General features: G+C 38.8%; 1 long non-coding RNA gene across 2 annotated transcripts in view; it reads left to right on the top strand.

The window, feature by feature from the left end:
• LOC100976290 (uncharacterized) overlaps nucleotides 1-16,764 on the top strand; it is a 32,068-nt gene extending 15,304 nt beyond the window's left edge. Inside the window, exons 3-7 of one of the 2 annotated variants that reach the window (XR_008622897.2) lie at nucleotides 4,059-4,195; nucleotides 6,167-6,375; nucleotides 8,209-8,372; nucleotides 9,512-11,325; nucleotides 15,208-16,764. This is a non-coding gene — a long non-coding RNA (uncharacterized LOC100976290). Of the gene's footprint in view, nucleotides 1-4,058; nucleotides 4,196-6,166; nucleotides 6,376-8,208; nucleotides 8,373-9,455 lie in introns of both variants that reach the window. The other variant, XR_008955234.1, reaches the window with a different exon arrangement.
• The last annotated feature ends 1,163 nt before the right edge of the window (nucleotides 16,765-17,927 follow it).

Raw genomic sequence — 17,927 nt, 5'->3', positions numbered from 1 at the left:
TGACAGTTTCTCAGACTCTTTGTTTTTGATGAACTTCACAGTTTTGAGGACTAATGGTCCAGTATTCTATAGAATGTCTCTCTATTGGAATTTGTCTGATGTTCTTCTCATGACTAGATTGGGTTTATGAGTGTTTAGGAGGAAGACCACAAAGGTAGAGTGCCATTCTTATCACTTATCAAGAGTACATACTATCAACATGACTTATCACTGTTTATGTTATCCTTAATCACCTGTCTGAGGTACTATTTGTCAGGTTTCTCCAGCGTAAAATTAGTCTTTATTTCTCCATTTCCCTACTATACTGTTCACATAGGAAGTCACTATGTGCAGCCAGCACTTAAGGAATGGGAAATTACCTTCCACCTCGTTGAGGGCAGAGTATTTACATAAATTATTTGGAATTCTTTTGCACAGGATGTCTTTTCTCCACAGTGTATTGTGTTTATTCAGTCATTTATATCAGTATGATCTCAGGGATATTTTATACTCTGGGTTATAATACAGTATTACTTTATTCTGTTTTTCAAATTGTTCCAGCTTTGGCCATTGGGAGGTCTTTCATTTGGCTTTGATATAACCCCATGAATGTGGGTTTTTTGTTTGAGCACTTTCTTATTTTTGAAACTACAACATGCTTCAGACTCATTTGCATATCTCCTGCCTGGACCTAAAATGATGTATTTCTGCAAGGAGCCTTGATACTTTTTATTGGAGAGTAATATTAGAAATCAAGAAGTGAGTGCTAGGTGCGCTCATTACTACTGGAGTGTCATTCCTTCAAGACCTTTTCAGTTGACAAGAGCAAGGAGATATATATTTGCATTCTAACGTGTGTATATGCACATAGCTATAAATATATATAACCATCTGTATCTATATTAAACTAAATGTGTTTATACCTACGTCTCCAACTCTAATCATTGCCACATGGATCATTATAGTCTCACCTGCTTGCTTATCTGTTACCTCCCATTTCTACAGTGAGAAACCTGGCTTGGTTGGGAAATTTTTCTGTTAATATTACGGTAGTGAGTGTTTGACATTTGCTTCTATGGTTAAGTTTAGGGAGAGTTTAGCTGTAGGGTATTCTTGAAACTAGAAATGACCCTTCTGCCCTAAATGTGTCTGCCAGTTTTGAAACGTAAAATAGGTTGCAGAAACAAACTTTATCTTAAGAACCAGAATTTACTTCAATCCACATTTTGACATTGATTTTCAGATTAAATTATTCTGATATCGCCAGGTAAGCTGTTCCTTGGGTATGCATTTCTTCTTTCAGTTTTTTTCTAAGAGCTAAAGGACCCTGAGAACACTGGAGGTGGGAAAGGAAGGGAAAGGCATGTTCACACGTGGGACAGGAAAGGTTCATTTACTGACCTCCAGCTAGCCTTCCAAAGTGCCTATTTAAGACCCAAGGAGTAGATGTCTTCCTTGGCAATTGTAACCCAAATATAATTTTTAACCTTTCAATTTTAGTCAAGAAAGTTGGTGTGCTGTTACAAAAAGTGCCCTGATTAACAGCATTGTCATGTGCATTGCATATTAATCAGCAATTTAAAATAACATGAAATTATGTTGAGTATAATTTTAATATTTTATATTAGATATTAGTTTGAGACAGTGTTTCTCAAGTCTGTATAATAAGTTTGATAGTAGGGAGGTTTTCTCTCAAGAAAAGAATTATTCAGTGTGCACCTACATAATCACTGCTTAGATTCTACAATTAATATTTTGCTATATTTGATTAAACGTTTTCTGTAAAAGAAAAATATTATTATGTACTATTTAGGTTTATGGGAATAATTGTTAAATTAAAGTGTATGAACAAACCTGGAATGAAATCTGTTTGCCTATATCTATAATACAACTATAAAACATAGCAGATGTACAAATTAGTAGTTAATAGATAACTAAAATGCAAATATGGCACTACTATTATAGTATTATAGTTTCTTTTGAGTGGCGTGTCTGTAATATCACATGCTGTGTTGATGCACTTCACCAAACTGCTGTTTTCAAACTGCTTTAAATCCTGCTGTTATAGCACATAGCAATGCTATTTCACTTTCATTTGGCACAAAACACATTTATATATTGTTTGCTTCTCTTCTTTTCTGTAATCCCCAGGCAACAAAACTAGAACATTTGCCACTAATCTGGCAACGTGGTCCTATATTATGAAGTAGTCATATAGCTGATCTAAACTATCCTTACAGTGAAATGAGAGTATTGTGAAAGTTTTGTAGAAAGCTCCCCATATGTCCTGAGAATCTATGCACAGACCCCACAGTTAAAAGACCTTTGAATTGTGGGAAGACATGGGTTTAAGTATCACTTGGTCACCTACTATTTGTGTAACATTGAGGTAGTTTCATCTTCTGGGTTCCCAGTTTCCTTAGAGAATGAAAATGTTGAATTATGTGATTTTTTTTTTTTTTTTGAGACGGAGTTTTGCTCTTTCGCCCAGGCTGGAGTGAAGTAGCACGATCTCGACTCACTGCAACCTCCTTCCCCCATGATCAAGCAATTCTCCTGCCTCAGCCTCCCAAGTAGCTGGGATTACAGGCACCCGCCCCCCACCCCCACCGGCTAATGTTTGTATTTTTAGTACAGACGCAGTTTTGCCGTGTTGGCCAGGCTGGTCTCGAACTTCTGACCTCAGGTGATCCACTCGCCTTGGCCTTCCAAAGTGCTAGGATTACAGGCATGAGCCACTGCGCCTGGCCTATGTGATTATTAATATCACGTCTAGCTGTGACAATTCTGTCTGATGCTGGAGTATTTGAACCAGATGGCTGGCTGTGCCACTCAGTTATTCTCTCCATAAGACTTTGATATTTTGTTGGTCTGCAAGATGACAGATTCTCAAAATTCTTGTCAGTGAATATTGAACCCTAGTGAAATGTATGGTTCTGTATCAGTTCCAAAATGTAACCACTTTCTCTAGCCTTAGATTCCCAGTTCCAAAATGTAACCATTTTCTCTAGCCTTAGATTCCTGTTAAGGGAAAGGGAATGCTCTTTGAGTATGTCATCACCATAGTAACAGGCAAAACTAGAGGGCTTTGATGCTAAAGCAAGATACTCCATAAATATGCTTAAGAAGACTTGGGGAGACTGGAATAGTTGTTTCCTTTTAGATGCCAGTGTATAAATGAATTTGAGCTAGGATCCGTTTATTTAAAATTTCTTTAGGTGAATTTGCTTGCATATGGAGTACACATTTACTCTCATTAATGGAGTTTCAGGAAGCAGTAGAGTAAATGCATAAACATGTATGAACCGCCATGTTTAACTGGAAGCCTGCATTTGGAAGTGAAGTATCTAATCTTAGATTAAATTAGGATGGGGAAGGATGTTGGCAAGAGATTTTGAAGCTTGTTCTGCTTATATTGAGAACATCATAGAACAGTTTGGCCTTTTTAAAGCTAGAGAATAGTGTTGAATAAGTGATGTTCCATATATTCCTGTTTGACATTGACATAAAGGTTTCCTCATGATACAGTAATCCCTGATCAGGGATCTGGAAGCCTGTATTCCTTTAAGGTACTCAGGTTTAACATACTGGGTGCTTTTCACACCATACTATACAATACCATGCAAAGTGCTTTCAAGACTGCAAATTTGGCTTAGATCCGCTTTAGTGAGCTCCTATGCTATAGTAAAGGTAGATAGCCAATTATTAAAAACAATCAAGACAATTGCACCTCTAAGCAGTAGTAGCAGTTGCCACACCACCTTGAATCTTGAAGTATTTTCAGCAACAGGATGACCATTAGCCACAAATTTAGTGTCAGCCCTTAAGGTCGGTATTGGTTTGACCCATATTTTCATGTAGTTCTTTTTCTTCACTTGTCTAATCTTCCCGTGTACTGCCAGGGCTTGTCATTAGAGGACTTTAGGGAGACCAAGCAGGCTAGAAAGTAGAGACAGGAGATACCTATGTCTAATGCTTCAGTTTATACTTCCTAGGTTTTTTTCATTGGGGTTTTTGTAACTCTTTTGGTATCCTACCGGTGCTTTGGTAGCCTACTGAACCCTGTCTTTCTTCTTAAGGACATTCTGAGCATGTGAGACCTGAGGACTGCAAACAGCTATAAGAGGCTCCAAATTCATCATATCTTTCCCTTTGAGAATCTGGCCAAGCTCCAGCTAATCTACTTGGATGGGTTGCCAGCTATCTGGAGAAAAAGGTAGTTTGGGGAATTTATTGTTGTAGTGCTTCTGTCTTTGGATTGAGCTTCCCACAACTCTCCTTTTTAAAGCAGAACACAGCTGGGCATGGTGGCTCCTGCTTGTAATTCCAGGGCTTTGGGAGGTTGAGGTGGGGGGATCACTTGAGGCCAGGAGTTGAAGACCCATGTCTCTACAATAAAATAAAATTAGTTGGGCATGGTGGTACGTGCCTGTAGTCCTACCTACTCTGGAGGCTGAGGCAGCAGGATTGCTTGAGCCCAGGAGTTCAAGGCTGCAGTGAGCCATCATTAGCCACTGCACTCCAGCCTAGGTGGCAGAGCGGGACCCAGTCTCTTAAAAAGAAAGAAAAGTAGAACGTGAGCCAGTTTTCATCAATTCCTATACTTTTTCTTTTGCAAGTACACATACATTTTAACTTTACATAATGAGTTCGGCCTGTTTCATTTATCCCTCAGAGCTGGGCTCCAGTGAGGTCTGTAAGGGCAAGCATACTTGATCCCCAATGAAGAATGAGAGATGCAAAGCACTAAATTATTTCTTTTCTCACCACACAGTTAGCAAGATAGATTTAATGAACTTAACACCTTTTGATTAGTGGGCTTTTAAATTATTCCCACTTTCCTTTGGCAGATGGGTATTAAGTTCTCAGGATTTGTTTACAAATAAGACTAACTTCATCTGTATTAGCTCAGTTTTGGTAGGCCTAATTCCATTATCACTGCCATTTCCTTGTTTTAAGAAATCAAAATTTCTTAGCTTGAAAAACAATTGAAATTGTTAAAAAGTGGAATAGGAGAGCCCCGGGGGCCTGTATAAGGAATTTACTGAATCCCTAGTTTTCTGTACCTTGTTTTTCCTTCTGCATAGATTTGCTTAACTGTTTTTGTGGCGTGTATGTTTTTTTTTTTTTTTTTTCGCAGTTTCGCTCTTGTTGCCCAGGCTGGAGTGCAATGGCGCAATCTCAGCTCACTGCAACCTCTGTCTCCTGGGTTCAAGTTATTCTCCTGCCTCAGCCTCTCGAGTAGCTGAGATTACAGGCATGCGCGACCACGCCAGGCTAATTTTGTACTTTTAGTAGAGACGGGGTTTCTCCATGTTGGTCAGGCTGGTCTCAAACTCCTGACCTCAGGTGATTCACCCGCCTCGACCTCCCAAACTGCTGGGATTACAGGCGTGAGCCACCGCGCCTGGCCAGCTGTTGTTATAACTGGAGTTCTATATGCTTGTGACCATTCTTGGTTTCTCCGAATATCCTAGAACTTTGGTGGCGCCCTATTATACAGGTTGTTGAAGAAATGTTACCATGTGGATTGAGTAGGAAACAATTCTCTTTATCTTGGCAATATTATGGCATGGCACTACTTAAAGTACAAATTAAAAGAGGGGGATGCTACAGAACTAGCTGACAGGCACTTTGATAGAGGTGGATTGCTCAGTTCTTAAAATAGCGCTTTATAGAGGAAGCCAGAGGCATTGTGGAGGAGAATTCTTACAGAACTCATAGGGTTAGACCACATCGGACCTTTTCTGTGTGGCTTCATGGCTGTCTTGGTTGAGAAAGCATTAGCTTCTCCTTCCATTAGTTTCAACCTCTTGATTTCTTGACCCCCCTACTATATTTTGTGCTGAGAACACAAGGGCATTAACAACCCACATTGTAGAGGATCGCTCAGTAATAAAGACTGGAGAATAAAATGCAGCATGGGAATATTGGCAATTACTCAGTTCTAAATTTCTCTTGGAAATGAGGGAAAGCATACAGAATAGAGCTGGGATGAATAGGATAATTTTTTTTTTTTGCTAGGTTGGTAGCCAGAATATAACAGCTCCGCACAACTGTAAATGTCCACTCTTCAATCCACATGAAGAAAAGGGTAAATATGGTTGAACTCAACCACTAGTTGCCCATTAGAACAGACTTTCCCAGTGTACTGCATTTCAATACTTTTTCTTTTATCTCTTTTCAGATCTTCCTCAGAAGAATAGGCTTGTTGCTTTACAGTGTTAGTGATCCATTCCCTTTGACGATCCCTAGGTGGAGATGGGGCATGAGGATCCTCCAGGGGAAAAGCTCACTACCACTGGGCAACAACCCTAGGTCAGGAGGTTCTGTCAAGATACTTTCCTGGTCCCAGATAGGAAGATAAAGTCTCAAAAACAACCACCACACGTCAAGGTGCGTAAGCTGTCCCTAAAAGCATAATAAGTAGTCTTAATTTTGATTTTGTTTTCCAGTATACATTGCACTTAGTGTTTCACTGAGGTCGTATTCATCATTATTCTGCATATGATTTGGTAAAAACAGCTTCCTAACTAACCTGGGAAGCAACTGGGTGTGAGATTAACTGGTTAAAGTGATGATGTAAAGAGGGTAGCGGGTTGCATGTGTTCGGGTGTTTAGAGTGGGACTATAGCACGTGGCAGAGGCTTACAGCTAAATTGTTCTTTCAGGAGAACATGGACAACTGTCACATCAGTGACATTGATCACATGGGCAAATCATTCTGTTCCATGTGGTCCCCAAAGTCTCTCTTAAAGCCTTACAGAAGAACTTTGCCAATCATTTACATACTTCAGGATGGCTTGGGATGCCATGGTGTATAATACAACAAGTGAGAGGTGTGTCTTTTTATGCTATGGTTGCTGATTGATGGAAGCCGCATAAATACAAATGGAAACCTGACTAAAAATGGCACAAAGTTATCTGTCATCAGGCAGGAGCTAAAGAACCAGGACCCTACATTCTCTAGGTCAGTGTTGGGAGAGGCTGATTAGCGAGTGAGAATTGGCAGATAAAGGTGACCATTCGGTGCAATAAATCCTGAACGTATAGGCTTTGCCCAGCATTCTTCGTAAATAGTGGGTAGCTATAAATTTCATGAAATATTTTCATCGGTAAGAACTCTTGAAATGTTATAATTGACTAGAAAGCTCTGTAGATTTAGAAATACAGAGTTACTAACAAATTGTTAGAAAGTCTAGGAACTAGAAAGCTAAGTTGAGAGTTATCTAGGAAGATCTATCTATTGTACTCATAATCTTTAGATAAATTCTCCTAGGGCCAGTAGTCTATGTGAATTTTCTTTTTCTTCTTCTTCTTCTTTTTTTTTTTGTATTTTAGCTGCAATGTTAAACAACCTATGTGAATTTTCTTATTGTGAGAATATTTGCCTTCCAGAGTGACTCACCTTTATCTCAAAGAGCAATATTGTGAGTTTTGGAAATGCTGCTCTATGGCTGTGTTTTGTTAGTCCTGAGCCAGGAGACTTAAATAAAGCAAACTTGAGGTGGTCTTAAAACATCGAAGTGAGCCTTAAACATTGGGAAGACCTTATGTTTTTTCCTCTCATATCTATTATTTTTGTGATCTCAGTTATTAATCATTTAAAGGGACTCTTTCCTAGCTGATTGGCACTTAAAACAGGATGGAAGTCTTTTTTTTTTATTTTTGAGATGGAGTTTTGCTCTTGTTGCCCAGGCTGGAGTGCAATGGTGCAATCTCAGCTCACTGCAACCTCTGCCTCCCGGGTTCAAGCGATTCTCCTGCCTCAGCCTCCCAAGTAGCTGGGATTACAGTCATGCACCAGCACGCCCGGCTAATTTTGTATTTTTAATAGAGACGGTGTTTCTCCATGTTGGTCAGGCTGGTCTCAAACTCCTGACCTCAGGTGATCCGCCCACCTCAACCTCCCAAAATGCTGGGATTATGGGTGTGAGCCACCGCGCCCGGCAGTTCTGGTCTTTAACTAAGGTATAAGGCTATGACTGGTAGTGGTGTCTCTAGTGACTCATCAAGTGATATTTGGCAAGACATTTTCCCATTTATGCCAGTTTCCTATTCTGTTGAATGAGGAAATTTTCTCTCTAAAGACCTAAAAGTTTTGACTTTATAGGTTTCAAAGTTCTGTGGAAACATTTTCTATTGCTTATTAATTTGAATCTTATGTAACTCTAGCACAGTACTCAATATTTATGGCATTTACATGGTTTATCTCATGTTTTTTTATAGCTCTTCATTGTTCCTATCTGCCAAATCATTATACTTCCTACAAGCAGTGCAGAGAGCTGAGTCTTCAGCAGGTCCAAGAAATTTGAACACACTGAAGGAAGTCAGCCTTCCCACCTGAAGATCAACATGCCTGGCACTCTAGCACTTGAGGATAGCTGAATGAAGTAAGTTGTTGATGTTGCAGTCCTGTGAGGATCACTTCAGAACTGTTATAACAGCTGTTTTTTGGGAGCTGGTGTTGGATGGGGTGTGTTGGTCTAATGTGAAGTGGGGCTAAATGTGAGATGGAAAGATGACCAGTCTTCCATATTACTGACTGGGTTCACTGAAGCAACTCAAAGACATTATGGTCTTCTTACCAGTTGTATCACAGAAGAATTTAGCCTTTGCTTGTGTGTTCTATGTCTTCGCTGTATAGGCCCTCTGTCATTCTTAGAGCCCTAAACGTTGAGAAGCTTAAAACACCATTTCTGCTTTCTGCTGAAAGGGTAACCCTTTCTCTTCTCCATTTGTGAGAGACTCTGTCATCAGTTAAGATTAGTGTAAAAAGAAAACTAAACTCTGAAGTAGCCATTATAAAAGTGTGAGAATGAAGTCAGTTTTCTAAAGAGTTGGGGAAAGGTGATGCTAAAGGAGGGGATTGAGCAAGTCCTATCAAAGAGCCTTTTATGAAAATACTTAGTCATCTGTGACATCCCATTTGGCTCTTCCAGAAATCCTAGTAAATAGTTGTAACAGGATGTTAAGAGGCATACATTGTGTGTTTTAAATCCTCTGCTACTCATTAGGTATATGACCTTTGACAACTTAAAGTCTCTAGACTTGTCTGTTTGTGAGGGTTAAATGAAATCATGTATGTAAAGTGCTCACCTATTGCAGTGCCTGGCACATGTCAAGTAAAAGGTAACCCAAGAAGACTCGTAAGTTAATTTCCCACAATATAAGTGACCACTAGCACTATCAGGTAGCAGGCAGAGTTGGCATGCTTTGGTTCTATGTAAGAAATCCCTAAGGTAAAAGTTTATAAATAGAAGAGCATCTGTGTTGGTGTTGGTGGTTGTTATTATTGTAGTACTATAAGTAGTATTCGTAGTAACAATAGTTTATTATAATTACTAATGACACTTTTTGATTTTTTTTATCTTTCTGTGATGCTTTTCATGCCTCTTGTGCCCCTCACTCTATCTTGCCTCTTCTGCTACTTACTTCCTCTGAATGTCTGCCTTTGCTTATCTCTTGCACTCAAGTGTGTATTTCTTTGTCTCTTTCTTTCTTGTCTTTGCTCTTTGTTCTCTATCTAAAGTGTGTCTTACCCATTTCCATGTTTCTCTTGCTAATTTCTTTCGTGTGTGCCTTTGCCTCATTTTCTCTTTTTGTTCACAAGAGTGGTCTGTGTCTTGTCTTAGACATATCTCTCATTTTTCATTTTGTTGCTATTTCTCTTTGCTCTCCTAGATGTGGCTCTTCTTTCACGCTTTATTTCATGTCTCCTTTTTGGGTCACATGCTGTGTGCTTTTTGTCCTTTTCTTGTTCTGTCTACCTCTCCTTTCTCTGCCTACCTCTCTTTTCTCTTTGTGAACTGTGATTATTTGTTACCCCTTCCCCTTCTCGTTCGTTTTAAATTTCACCTTTTTTCTGAGTCTGGCCTCCTTTCTGCTGTTTCTACTTTTTATCTCACATTTCTCATTTCTGCATTTCCTTTCTGCCTCTCTTGGGCTATTCTCTCTCTCCTCCCCTGCGTGCCTCAGCATCTCTTGCTGTTTGTGATTTTCTATTTCAGTATTAATCTCTGTTGGCTTGTATTTGTTCTCTGCTTCTTCCCTTTCTACTCACCTTTGAGTATTTCAGCCTCTTCATGAATCTATCTCCCTCTCTTTGATTTCATGTAATCTCTCCTTAAATATTTCTTTGCATATGTGGGCAAGTGTACGTGTGTGTGTGTCATGTGTGGCAGAGGGGCTTCCTAACCCCTGCCTGATAGGTGCAGAACGTCGGCTATCAGAGCAAGCATTGTGGAGCGGTTCCTTATGCCAGGCTGCCATGTGAGATGATCCAAGACCAAAACAAGGCCCTAGGCTGCAGTAAAACCCAAAACTCAAGTAGGGCAGAAGGTGGAAGGCTCATATGGATAGAAGGCCCAAAGTATAAGACAGATGGTTTGAGACTTGAGACCCGAGGACTAAGATGGAAAGCCCATGTTCCAAGATAGATAGAAGCCTCAGGCCTGAAACCAACAAAAGCCTCAAGAGCCAAGAAAACAGAGGGTGGCCTGAATTGGACCGAAGGCCTGAGTTGGATGGAAGTCTCAAGGCTTGAGTTAGAAGTCTTAAGACCTGGGACAGGACACATGGAAGGCCTAAGAACTGAGACTTGTGACACAAGGCCAACGACCTAAGATTAGCCCAGGGTTGTAGCTGGAAGACCTACAACCCAAGGATGGAAGGCCCCTGTCACAAAGCCTACCTAGATGGATAGAGGACCCAAGCGAAAAAGGTATCTCAAGACTAAAGGCCGGAATCTGGAGGCCCATGACCCAGAACCCAGGAAGGATAGAAGCTTGAAGACCTGGGGAAATCCCAAGATGAGAACCCTAAACCCTACCTCTTTTCTATTGTTTACACTTCTTACTCTTAGATATTTCCAGTTCTCCTGTTTATCTTTAAGCCTGATTCTTTTGAGATGTACTTTTTGATGTTGCCGGTTACCTTTAGATTGACAGTATTATGCCTGGGCCAGTCTTGAGCCAGCTTTAAATCACAGCTTTTACCTATTTGTTAGGCTATAGTGTTTTGTAAACTTCTGTTTCTATTCACATCTTCTCCACTTGAGAGAGACACCAAAATCCAGTCAGTATCTAATCTGGCTTTTGTTAACTTCCCTCAGGAGCAGGCATTCATATAGGTGATACTGTATTTCAGTCCTTTCTTTTGACCCCAGAAGCCCTAGACTGAGAAGATAAAATGGTCAGGTTGTTGGGGGAAAAAAAGTGCCAGGCTCTCTAGAGAAAAATGTGAAGAGATGCTCCAGGCCAATGAGAAGAATTAGACAAGAAATACACAGATGTGCCAGACTTCTGAGAAGCACCTGCCAGCAACAGCTTCCTTCTTTGAGCTTAGGTGAGCAGGATTCTGGGGTTTGGGATTTCTAGTGATGGTTATGGAAAGGGTGACTGTGCCTGGGACAAAGCGAGGTCCCAAGGGGACAGCCTGAACTCCCTGCTCATAGTAGTGGCCAAATAATTTGGTGGACTGTGCCAACCCTACTCCTGGGTTTAATACCCATCTCTAGGCTTAAAGATGAGAGAACCTGGGACTGTTGAGCATGTTTAATACTTTCCTTGATTTTTTTCTTCCTGTTTATGTGGGAAGTTGATTTAAATGACTGATAATGTGTATGAAAGCACTGTAAAACATAAGAGAAAAACCAATTAGTGTATTGGCAATCATGCAGTTAACATTTGAAAGTGCAGTGTAAATTGTGAAGCATTATGTAAATCAGGGGTCCACAGTTTTTCTGTAAGGGGTCAAATCATAAATACTTTAGACTGTGGGCCATATGGTTTCTGTTACATATTTGTTTTTTAAACAACGTTTTTATAAGGTCAAAATCATTCTTAGTTTTTGAGCCGATTGGATTTGGCCTGCTGTTCATAGCTTACCACCCCCTGATGTATTATTTGTTATTCAGAGAAAATTTCTGAATACTACTAGTTTCCTTTTCTGTGCCTGTCCCTGTGCTAGGCACTAAAAATGCAATGATTATTGATATCTAGGTGACCTGAAAAAAAATAGTGAATGTGCTTTGTAAACTGTAAAGCACTTGTATTCTACTGTGATAAGCGTTGTGGATACAAAGAAAGGAGCAAGCATAAAAAAGTGCTCTTTCAAAAGGATATAGTACTATGCAGACACAAGGAATTGTTTGATAAATGAATAAATTATATGTATATTTGAGGCCAATTTGTGTTTGCTGCTCTGGTAATTTTGAGTAAAAATGCAGTATTCCAGGTATCAGAAATGAAAACACATGGAAACTGCCTTTAAACTTTAAAATATACTGAAAACATAAGGGACTAAGCTTGTTGTGGTCACCTATAATGTGCCAGATACCATGCTGGGTGCTAGAGCTACCAAAGGGGGAAAAGTATTCTCATAGAACAAAAAATTTCAGAAAGGTGCGTATTAAAGTGCTTTGTAAACTAAAGCATGATACAAATGTCAATGGGCTACATATTTATGAATGAATGAATGGATGAATGAATATTAAGTGCCTCTTACATACCAGCTATTTTGGGTACTGTAAAATACAAGATTAATTCTCCTATGTAATAAGAGGAAAGTTTATCCTCTATACTATTCAGATGTAAGGAATGATATATTGCTTAATTTTAAACAATCAAGACTTTACTGGTGAGGTTAAGTTAAATTATTACTGATACATTTTTCCAGGTAACCAGGAAAGAGCTAGTATGAGGAAATGAAGTAATAGATGTGAGATCCAGACCGAAAGTCACTTAATTCAGCTTGCGAATGTGCTTTCTAAATTATAAAGCACTTGTAAATGAAAAATTCGATGCTTTCTGTATGAATAAAACTTTCTGTAAGCTAGGTGTTGTCTCTACAAAATTCTCATTGTATAGTTAAACCACAGTGAGAAGGGTTCTATAAGTAGTTATACAAACCAAGGGTTTAAATACCTGTTAAATAGATCAATTTTGATTGCCTACTATGTGAACTCACTGTTAAAGGCACTGAAAATTTATCATATTTCATTTAGCCACAGCCAAAAATAAGGCAATACCTATGTTAGCATTTTGTGAACTCTAAGGCACCATATAAATGTAACTGTTGATTTTCTCACTTGGTGCTGGGTACTAGGTTTATAAAATTGTATGATAGTTATTATATTGTGCAAATAAAGTAGGAAAATTTGAATAACAATGATTATCTTTTGAATACACATATGCAAGGGATTGGTTGTCTGAAGAATGCCACTATAGTAGTTATCTATTGTGTGCCAATCTCATTGCTAGGCATTGGGGATGCAAAGATAAACCATCTTTATTGTGTCTTGGGTAGCATTAGAAAATATGTGTAAAATCAATTTGTAATTTGTAAACTGCCACCCATATATAAGCTATATCTGCTGAATGATCATTGATTACTCTTATCCTTAGAGATAACAACTGGGGGCACAAACATTTATTATCATTATTGAACCTACAACAGAGATCTATGTGTAGATTTACAAAGCCTACAGTTCTATACAGATAGGAATGAACTATTGGCTTACTGAATGGTGATTACTTTCTGTGGGACTCGGAACTACATGCCCTAGGATATAAAAATGATGTTATTATAGAGTGCTCACAGAAGGAAATGAAGTAATATAGGTGTGAGATCCAGACCAAAAGTCATTTAACAAGTTTATTCAGTGATGAAAACATGGGACAAATGGACTAATATAAGGCAGTGTACTAAGCTGAGTAGAGAGATAAAGTCCTGTCCAGAAGATACATGCTTCCTGGCCTGATTGAGGAGATGGAAAATTTTTGCAAAAAACAAGGTGTTGTGGTCTTCCATCCAGTTTCTTAAGTGCTGATGATAGAAGTGAATTAGACCCACCTTGACCTGGCCTACAGAAGTAAAGGAGTAAAAATAAATGCCTCAGGCGTGCTTTTTGATTCATTTGATAAACAAAGCATCTTTTATGTGGAATATACCATTCTGGGTCCTGAGGATGAGAGATGAGGGCATTAGATCACTGACAGCTGAAGATAGAAGAACATCTTTGGTTGATTGTTTAAATAATATTTCAATGCCTATTCTCTGCAAGGTACTATGTTTCGTAAATTAAATAGGTCTGGCCCAGAAGACCCACTCAATTGCCTTTGAGATTTAAAAAAAAAAAGAAAAATGCAAGTTTCTTTCAAAATAAAGAGACATTTTTCCTAGTTTCAGGAATCCCCCAAATCACTTCCTCATTGGCTTAGTTTAAAGCCAGGAGACTGATCAAAGGGCTCAGGGTTTGTTCTTTAATTCATTAACTAAACATTCTGCTTTTATTACAGTTAAATGGTTCAAGATGTAACAACTAGCTTTAAAGGTATTTGCTCATTGGTCTGGCTTAGAGACAGGAAGACATTTGAGCAATAAAAAAAAGATTCTTTTGCATTTACCAATTTAGTAAAAATTTATTAAAACTGAATAAAGTGCTGTTCTTAAGTGCTTGAAAGACGTAAACCAAAGTGCACTTTATCTCATTTATCTTATGGTGGAGACACAGGAACAAATTCTCTAAGAGACTGTGTTTCTTTAGTTGAGAAGAAACTTCATTGAGTAGCTGTGATATGTTCGATACTAAGGGAAAACTGAACAGATCACCTTTGACATGCGTTGTAGAGTGGGAATAAGAGAGGGCTTTTTATTTTTTCGTTCATACGAATATTGATGAAGATGATACTAAATGCTAAATGAAATATATCTGCTCCAAAAGGCATTTATTCTGACTTGGAGATGCAACAAAAACACAAAAATGGAATGAAGTGATACTCTTCATCAAACAGAAGTGACTGTTATGTCAACCATTTTGTTAAATCCTAAACAGAAAACAAAAAAAATCATGACGAAAAGACACTTGCTTATTAATTGGCTTGGAAAGTAGAATATAGGAGAAAGGTTACTGTTTATTTTTTTCATGTATTCATTCATTCTACAAATATATTCGGGTGCCAATAGGTACTTGGTATAAGGTTTTTGGCCCCAGAGACATGGGAAACAAATGCATGCCTTCCCAGAGAATGCCTAATACTTTCCTTTTGGCTTGTTTTCTTGTTAGGGGCATGGCTTAGTCCCTAAATAACATTGTGTGGTTTAATTCCTACTCCGTATCTCTTCTACCACTCTGGCCACTACGATAAGCAGGTAGCTGGGTTTTGTAGTGAGCTTGCTCCTTAAGTTACAGGAACTCTCCTTATAATAGACACTTCATTTTCCTAGTCCATCCCTCATGAAAAATGACTGACCACTGCTGGGCAGCAGGAGGGATGATGACCAACTAATTCCCAAACCCCAGTCTCATTGGTACCAGCCTTGGGAAACCACCCACACTTGAGCCACAATTGGTTTTGAAGTGCATTTACAAGGTTTGTCTATTTTCAGTTCTTTACTTTTTACATGCTGACACATACATACACTGCCTAAATAGATCTCTTTCAGAAACAATCCTCAGATAACGCATAGCAAAATGGAGATGGAGACATGATTTCTCATGCAACAGCTTCTCTAATTATACCTTAGAAATGTTCTCCTTTTTATCATCAAATCTGCTCAAGAAGGGCTTTTTATAGTAGAATAATATCAGTGGATGAAAACAGCTTAACATTTTACCATGCTTAAGTTTTAAGAATAAAATAAAAATTGGAAATAATTGGCCAAAATTGAAAGGAAAAATTTTTTTAAAATTTCTCTAAATGTAGGCCTGGCTGGGCTTTGACCTTTTCCATTTTTAAATCACTCACAGAGGGTGGGACAGGAGGAAGAGTGAAGGAAAAGGTCAAACCTGTTTTAAGGCCTTTGTTCTGAATTGGTCTTAAGAACATTACCAGCTCCAGGTTTAAATTGTTCAGTTTCATGCAGTTCCAATAGCTGATCATTGTTGAGATGAGGACAAAATCCTTTGTCCTCACTAGTTTGCTTTACATTTTTGAAAAGTATTATTTTTGTCCAAGTGCTTATCAACTAAACTTTGTGTTAGGTAAGAATGGAATTTATTAAGTGAATCAGTGTGACCCTTCTTGTCATAAGATTATCTTAAAGCTGAAGCCAAAATATGCTTCAAAAGAAGAGGACTTTATTGTTTATTGTAGTTCATACATTCAAAGCATCTAAACTGTAGTTTCTATAGCAAGCCAATTACATCCATAAGTGGAGAAGGAAATAGATAAATGTCAAAGTATGATTGGTGGAGGGAGCAAGATTGAAGATAATCTGGGGTTGAAATTTTCTGGTTTTCATTCTGTACATTTTTAGTTAGACATCAGATTTGAAATATTAATGTTTACCTTTCAATGTGTGGTATCAGCTGGACTCAGTAACACCCCTTTCTTCAGCTGGGGATGGGGAATGGATTATTGGAAAATGGAAAGAAGTAAGTAACTAAAAGCCTTCCTTTCACAGTTTCTGGCATCACTACCACTACTGATTAAACAAGAATAAGAGAACATTTTATCATCATCTGCTTTATTCACATAAATGAAGTTGTGATGAATAAATCTGCTTTTATGCAGACACAAGGAATTAAGTGGCTTCGTCATTGTCCTTCTACATCAAAGATAATTTATTCCAAAAGCTAAGATAAATGGAAGACTCTTGAACTTGTGAACTGATGTGAAATGCAGAATCTCTTTTGAGTCTTTGCTGTTTGGAAGATTGAAAATATTGTTCGGCATGGGTGACCACCAGAAAGTAATCTTAAGCCATCTAGATGTCACAATTGAAACAAACTGGGGAGTTGGTTGCTATTGTAAAATAAAATATACTGTTTTGAAAACTTTGTATTTTGATGTGACAATTTCTAATTCACTGTCCCTAACCACACTAATTACCGTAAGTTCTTCATTTCTTTTTTCTTTTTCTTTTTAAATTAATAAATTAATTTATTTTTTGGAGATGGAGTCTCGCTTTGTTGCCCAGGCTGGAGTGCAGTGGTGCCATCTTGGCTCACTGTAACCTCTGCCTCCTGGGTTCAAGCAATTCTCCTACCTCAGCCTCACCAGTAGCTGGGATTACAGTCACGAGCCACCACGCCTGGCTAATGGTTGTATTTTTAGTAGAGACGGGGTTTTGCCATGTTGGCCAGGCTGGTCACGAACTCCTGACTTAAAGTGATCCACCTGCCTCGGCCTCCCAAAGTTCTGGGATTACAGGCGGGAGCCACCGCACCTGGCCTCATTTCTTTTTTTAAACTACCTTAATCACTCAGTGTGGGTAAATGGTTTGAAGTCTCATTTCTTACAGCATCAGTTGCTTTGGTCAAGGATACTGAGAAGCACAAACCCAGTAAAAAATGTGAGAAGCAAAAAAGTTGAGGATCAAAAGTGGGAGAGGAGAAGGGTATAAACTGTAAGGCTGTGGGAATTAAGCATTCATGAAAGAGGCCCAGACCCTGAGTAGATGAAGGGATCTTCAGTGTTTCTAGAATTCTGAATGATCAAATACCCAAACATTAGATTGGTGACTTTATAGGCAAATGAACCAGCACAGTATTTTTTTTTTTTTTTTTGAGACGGAGTCTCGCTTTGTCTCCAGGCTGGAGTGCAGTGGTGTGATCGGCTCACTGCAACCTCTGCCACCCAGGTTCAAGCAATTGTGCCTCAGCCTCCCGAATAGCTGGGATTAAAGGCGTGTAGTACGACAGCAGGCTAATTTTTGTATTTAATTTAGTAGAGAGAGGGTTTCACCATTTTGGCCAGGCTAGTCTCTTAACTCCTGACCTCAAATGATCCACCCGCCTCGGCCTCCCAAAGTGCTGGGATTATGGGCATAAGCCACCGTGCCCAGCCCCCAGCACAGTATTCTATAGGCAAGAGTTCCTACTGCTTTGTTGGAAATTAAACTGGAAACTTTTTTTTTTTTTCTCCGGAAAGTCTTAAGCTGTTATGGGCCCAGATGGTTATTCAGTATATGAACTTTTTTTTTTTTTTTTTTTTAGACAGTGT

The sequence above is a fragment of the Pan paniscus genome, chromosome X (assembly GCF_029289425.2).
Source record: "Pan paniscus chromosome X, NHGRI_mPanPan1-v2.0_pri, whole genome shotgun sequence".
Lineage (NCBI taxonomy): Eukaryota > Metazoa > Chordata > Mammalia > Primates > Hominidae > Pan > Pan paniscus.
Note: the sequence above shows the minus strand (reverse complement) of the source record. Positions and strands in the feature narration are given on the sequence as shown.